The sequence below is a fragment of the Raphanus sativus genome, chromosome 8, assembly GCF_000801105.2.
Source record: "Raphanus sativus cultivar WK10039 chromosome 8, ASM80110v3, whole genome shotgun sequence".
Lineage (NCBI taxonomy): Eukaryota > Viridiplantae > Streptophyta > Magnoliopsida > Brassicales > Brassicaceae > Raphanus > Raphanus sativus.
This window is the reverse complement of record NC_079518.1, coordinates 26,033,331-26,040,094: the sequence shown is the minus strand read 5'-3', so window position 1 is coordinate 26,040,094 and position 6,764 is coordinate 26,033,331. Positions and strand designations below refer to the sequence as shown.

General features: G+C 37.2%; 1 non-coding gene across 1 annotated transcript; it reads right to left on the bottom strand.

Moving 5' to 3' along the window:
* Positions 1-4,996: 4,996 nt before the first annotated feature.
* LOC130499341 (small nucleolar RNA R71) lies at positions 4,997-5,102 on the bottom strand. The gene has a single exon (XR_008938220.1). It is a non-coding gene; the product is annotated as a small nucleolar RNA R71 (small nucleolar RNA).
* Between the last annotated feature and the right edge of the window lie 1,662 nt (positions 5,103-6,764).

The following is a 6,764-nucleotide window of genomic DNA, read 5'->3' as shown; positions in this document are numbered from 1 at the left end:
GCATAAAAATAAAATAAGTAATGAATATAAAATATTTATTCTGCACAAAGACGTAGATCTTAACCTAAGTATATATCTCTTTAATAATTTTAAATCTTAAACATTCTAAATTTCAGGCCAAAATAAAAAACAAAATGAAAATAACTCCCAAAATCAATATTTATATCGAACAACAACCAAAATGAAAAAAACTACATAAAAATATTGAAGATATATAGGATTGACACGTGAACGTAAAACTTCTTATAACCATAATTAACTTATAATTCTACATCATAATATAAAATCGAGCTGGCATAGTTTTCATTGTAACTAAATAGCGCATAGTTTCATTGTAACTAAATAGTAGGCCTGAAATTATTCGGCCTAAACATTAGATTCTTATGCGATAAGTGATTTTTTGACCTAATATATTTTTTAAAAATTGGATCAGCCCATCAGTAAAAAAATTATGTAATAACAAAAAAGTTTAAACAAATTGTTTAAAGGCCAAAAATATTAATTCGATCAAGTATAAATTTTTTTTTCATACAATATTTATTAAATAATTTTCATATAAATTTACCATGTGCAAGGTGCAAATATTATCCTATTTTAATATTAATGACTTTTTCAATAGGTCCAAACTGAATATACAACACGAGATCCAATAGGACATAAAATAATATATAGATTAGATTATTTTTGAATCCACCAATAATTTTTTTAAAATATTATCTGTTATTAAAAACTGAACCAGTAATTAAAACTCATGGTCATTCCTTTTTGGATGAAAATATAATACTTCCTATATTAACTTATTTATAAATAAAATTTTTATATCTGATTTATGTACTTTAATTTAGCATATACGATATTTGTTCTTACAATTTTTCATTACGCTCTTATTTACTAGAAGTAAAATATCCGGGTTAAAACCATGATAAAATACGCGGCTTAAAACCATGATCAAAAAAATATTTTACCACATTTTCGCTCTTGCAAATGTAAAAACTACACATGTCAAAACCATGATCAAAATATAAATATATAAGTTAGTTTGTCAATATATTATTTTATGCATATTTTATATAAATAATAAATCAATGCAAATATAATACGATAAATATATGAAAATAGATATGGATGATATATTTTGAATGGTGCAAAACAAAATAAAACTACTCAATATAAATTAATAAAATTAGTATTTTAGAAATATAGAGTCATTTGTTAAATGCCATACTTTAAAAAGACAATGTGAGAAAGACCATTCCAAGGAAAATGATAAAAGGTCTACCCTTTTGAAAAATTACATTTAACATTTTCTTACACATAATGTCATTATTGGGTTTAAAAAAATTTAAAAAGAAATAAAGACACAATTTACCTTCAACAGCTTCTTAGATATCAAATCTAATAATAAGTTATTCATATCGTCAACGACTCTCTCCCTTTACTTCAACAATCTCTAACATATCAGATTTTATAAAAAAATTCTGTCTGATCTTCGAGTATATCTGATATATTAAGTTAATGTTAGGTGGAAGATTTATAGTGTAAGGCGAACATAATACAGCTTTATCCAGATCTGAGAAACACCAGGTATGATAACAGTTCATTGTTATAAAATATATATAAAAAAATGCCAAGTCTTTTTTTATGGTTGCCTTAAAATGATGTTCTCTTGCCGCTACGATTCACTATACCTTGTTTGCCTTTTGAAAAATTAGTTCTGCGATGTGTACTGATGCAAATTCTGTATTATGCAGATAATGTTGCCTTAGTTACTGTTTTGGATAATGTTGGTTGGAATTTCTTTCTAACTACGAAGGGAAATGCTTTTTTGTAGTGATGTATCAAATATGAGATTTTCTTCGCATGGTCTGTGAAGATTACATATGATTAATGAGATGAAAGCGGCGAGCTTGCTTATATGTTGCCTAACGAATATTGGAGCATATGCCTAGAAACACTCATTCGATGATCTTGAGTAATGACAGACAACTTGCAATCTTTATCACATTATTCAAGACATATGCTATGTGTCTTTATGTCTCATTTACTGCAAACAAAGGTCGTCTTATGTGAATAGAAATCAACAGCGTGTTATCAGAGAGAATGCTTCTATGGATTTTAGTAGTTTTTGGAAATGTTCAGTACGAAGACTATGAAGCCATCACTTGAGACTATGAAACATCACAAATGCGGAAGATGAATTAATAAATCTGGTGACATATTCAGTGGGAAGAAGGAACTAATAATGAAACTAAGCGACCTTTCAGTGATCGAAAAGTTTAATTTTAGCATAAAAAATCTTGGAAGTATGTATTTACGCAAAGTGCTTCGTTCCTGAATGTTCCTAGAGGATGCATGCTTCAACTATATCAAGATCATTTCTAGAATTCCTCGTTCGTAAATATATTGATCTTCATAAATGCTCTGCGGTCCATAGGTATTCTCGTCACCGACAGGAAAAATGCAAAATGTATTGGAAACATGTATGTTGAAAAATTTAGTGGTGGTAGTGATCTAAAAGAATCCAGCCTAAATAATGGACTGTATTAGGGCAATTTATGAATTGACATTGGTTGTATGAAGGCTCATAGTACCTTGGAATATGCACGAGATATGGTTAGAGGCATTCATGCCAGTGGCTATCAGGACTTGCCTTCGTTATCTATACAAAATAAATCACGCCAATCCAGGTACAAAACATAACGAGCTTGAACTTGATGCTAAGAAGAGGTTTATGTATTTGTTCATTTCTTTTGCTGCAGGTATCAAAGTTTCCGTAATGAGGAGGGTTATGTTGTAAGATGGAGCACATCTAATGGTAAGTGCATAGGTGTGATGTTAGTGGCTGCATGTCAACGATGAAAATATGGGTAATATCCTATAGCTTTTGGGGTTGTAAAAGCAGAGGATGCGGTGATATCTTTGCATATTTGCATTGTTTTAGCTATTCATTCATAAGCATTTGCATCATATAGAATTAGGATTTAGGCATGTTTAGGTTGCATTTGGCATACATATGTCTCTATCAGGTATTGGAACACCACATGGAGTTCTTGGAGACATTGGAAGCAATGTGATCAAAAGGAGGTGAAAGATGAGCATGGATGGAGGCCTTAGAGAATCTTCTTTGCTAAGATTTTGTGGAGACACAGGAAATTGAGTTAGCTTTCTAATGGAAGTGGTTTCAAGTCATTTGGAGATGTAATGGAGAAGTTAACGATCAATTTACTAGAGGCATATCCATCATGGTCGAGAACCGCAGAGTGACCTTCCGGAGCGACCCCCTAAGGTAGCTCCCACCCAAGCGACCAACCAGAGCGACCCACCTAAGTAGCTCGCGTTTTCATCGCCGGAGACACAAAAAAGGAGGCTGGAGCGACCTCTCAGAGCGACCCCCCAAGGTCGCTCCAGCCCCTTTTGCTACACGATTTTATGATTTTTCAAGGACCTTTTTGCAATTTCTTATGCACGTTTTTCTCTGAAAAACCTAATGTTTAGGATGTTGTAGCCACCTTTTGGCAGATAATCTTTTATCATTTGAATACACAAAACTTCTCAAGAAAAGTTCTCTTTTGCTTTGATTGTTCTTGTGTTCTTGTGATTTTCTTTCTAATCTCTATATGATTCATCTGAAATCCACCATGGGTTTAAGAGGAATCAATGAGATTAGTGAGTAATCACTTTTGGATTCATGGGTTAGGGTGATTAAGGGTGATTAGGCTAGTTCTAGGATGTTTAGGTGTAGATCATACTTGTTCCTTGCTAGTAGAGTGATCTTAATGCATCATTTGAGTAGGCCACTCAAAGGGTGATCTCTAGGCATTTCCCACCCAAAAGGTGTTTGATGAAATGCCTGAGTCAACTCTCCTAGGCTCTTAGTGTACTTTGCCAAAGAATATTTGTTGTTAAAGATGCTAAGATAGCTAATAGACTTGTTAGTAATGATTGCTTGCATGTTATTCAACAAAAGACATTTGATGTTTGAGACATGCTAGCAAATGAGCATTCATCTAGACATAGAGCTTGCTTAGAATTGTGTCTAGGCTTAAGGTTGATAGTTTGATTTATCATTTACATTCCTTAGTTCGAAACCTGATCACACAAGGTCTAAATCCTATACCCATGAGTTCTCTTTCCAATAGCTTAAAAGTATCATTTTTATTGCTTGCATTCTAGTTTTAGTTTAAAAACCATCCAATTCATTGATTGCACTTAGATTAGGCAAATACTTGCATTCTCTCTGCATTGAAATCCCTCAGAACTGGTTCGACAAATTACTACCAACTATACTATCATTTGACTTAGGAGCCTCAAAACTCCTAACATCAAATTGGCGCCGTTGCCAAATTCTGAGTTTGATTTGAACATTGAGATTTAGTTATTTGCTTGGACTAAGTCATTTTTATTTTTGTAAGTTACTGATTCTCTTCTTCACTCTTTGTGATTTTCAGGTGTATGAACTTGAGGAGCAAGGGTACATCAAACTTGTTCCAAGAGCCACAGACATCAGAGCTTTAGAGAGAGAGTGTACTAGAAAGAGAAGACAAGAGAGCAACAGGCTCAACTGCAGCCACTGGAAGCTGCAATGAAGAACAACAAAATCCTCAGAACCCCAATGGACCTCAACAGCGACCAACTCGCCCCATTGGCACTTATGACCGCCCCAACATCCATGGTCCTAGACTTGGAATTCGAGCACCAGCTGTGGCTGCTAACAACTTTGAGATCAAGTCCAGGACTGCTAAACTGCATAGAGAACAACAAGTATCATGGTCTGGCTGTGAGGACCATTTTGATCACTTGGATAAGTTGACAGCTACTGTGGTATGTCAAAGACTAATGGTGTATCAGAGGATGTCTTAAAGCTCAAGCTATTCCCTTTCTCCTTGGGGATAAGGCACGTCAATGGGAGAAGTCTCTACCAAGTGACTCTATCACCACTTGGGAAGACTGCAAGAGGGCATTCTTGGAGAAGTTCTTCTCTACCTCAAGAACTGCTAAGTTGAGGAATGAGATCTCCAGCTCCAACAGAAGAACTTGGAAGGATTCAGTGAAGCTTGGGAGAGATTCAATGGTTACCAAGCTCAGTGCCCACACCATGGATTCTCTAAGGAGAGCTTGCTGAGCACATTCTACAGAGGTGCTCTTCCTAAGTACAGAGCCAGACTGGATACAGCTAGCAATGGGTTCTTTTTGGGGAGAACTGAGGAAGAGGCAGAGCTCTGGTTGACAACATGGTTAAGAGTGATGCAGTCTACAGTGGAGACCATGACAGAAGCAGCAGAGGTGATGACAATCAAACAAGGAATGAGATAAAGGCTCTTCAGGAGAAGATTGACAAACTCATTGCTGATAAGGCCACACAAGCGCAGGTGAACTTTGTTGGCACCCAAGCCAGGAGATACCTCCTACTGTCAATGAGGTTGAGGGTTTGGAAGGGCAAGAAGAATGTGTTTCATCAACAGTAATGGTAGCTGGGTACAAGAAGGAACCCAACTTTCAGTACAACAACTACCAACAGAAGCCCTATTCAAACAACCAGCAGAGTGGTTATCAGCCTCGAAACAACCAGCAGAGCAACTATCAGCCTCAGCAAAACTCTTCTCCTAGCTCCTCTGCCCTCAACAGAGCAGCACTGATGCCTTACTGAAAACAGATCTTTGTGAGTCTCAAGACTAGAAGTGAGAAGCATGTTGGCTATGAGCTGAAAAATCTCCACTCCAAGATCGATGGAAGCTACAATGAGCTCACAACAAATTCTCCAACCTGCTTCTTCTGTCAAGATTTGGAGAATCAGTTTGCTTCCATGAGCTCCCACCAGAACCGCCAGCAAGGATCTCTACCTGGAAAGTCAGATCAAAACCAAGGAAGCAAAAGCTGTCACACTTAGGAGTGGTAAGCAGTTGACTCCTGTAACCTCACCAAGGATGCTGAGAAACAAGGTGAGGAGGTAGCCATCAATCTAGATGATGAAGTGGTCATTGTTGATGAGAAGACAGATGCTGAGATCTTGGAGAAGATTGTGAAAGCCAAGGGTAAAGGAAAGGTTGGGGAAGAGAAAGAAAACAACAAAAGATGGTGAATCTGCTCCCAGCAAGTGAGAGCTCTCCTGTCCCCCCCTCCTATGAACCAAAGCTTCCATTCCCGCTGGTAGATTCAAGAAGCAGCTGCTACAGAAGTACAGGGGCTTGTTTGAGAAGCAGATGAGTGAAGCTCAGGTTAATGCCCATCATTGATGCTTTCATGCTGATTCCTCAATACAGCAAACTCCTGAAAGAGTTGTAGCTGCTAAGAAGAAGGAGATTGGAGGGCATGATGGTTCTAAGTCATGAGTGCAATGCCATAATTCAGAGGCTTGATGCTCCAGAGAAGCTAGACGATCCAGGAGCTTCACACTACCTGTGCTCTTGGACCTATGGTGTTGAGAAAGTGTCTCTGCGATTAGGAGCTAGTGTCAGCTTGATGCCCTTGTAGGTGCAAAGAAGCTTGGATTCACTCAGTACAAGAAGTGTAGACCTCTCTGGTGTTGGTTGATCGATCAGTGAAGTACCCTGTGGGCATCTAGAGAACCTCCCTGTGAAGATTGGAAGGTATGAGATACCTACAGATTTTGTGGTGCTTGAAATGGGTGAGGAGGCTCAAGACCCATTGATTCTTGAAGGCCATTCTTAGCTACAGCAGGAGCTATTGTGAATGTGAAGAAGGACGATTGACCTCCATTTGGCAAGGAGAACATCCTCCACTTTGACATCAAGGAGAAGATGAGG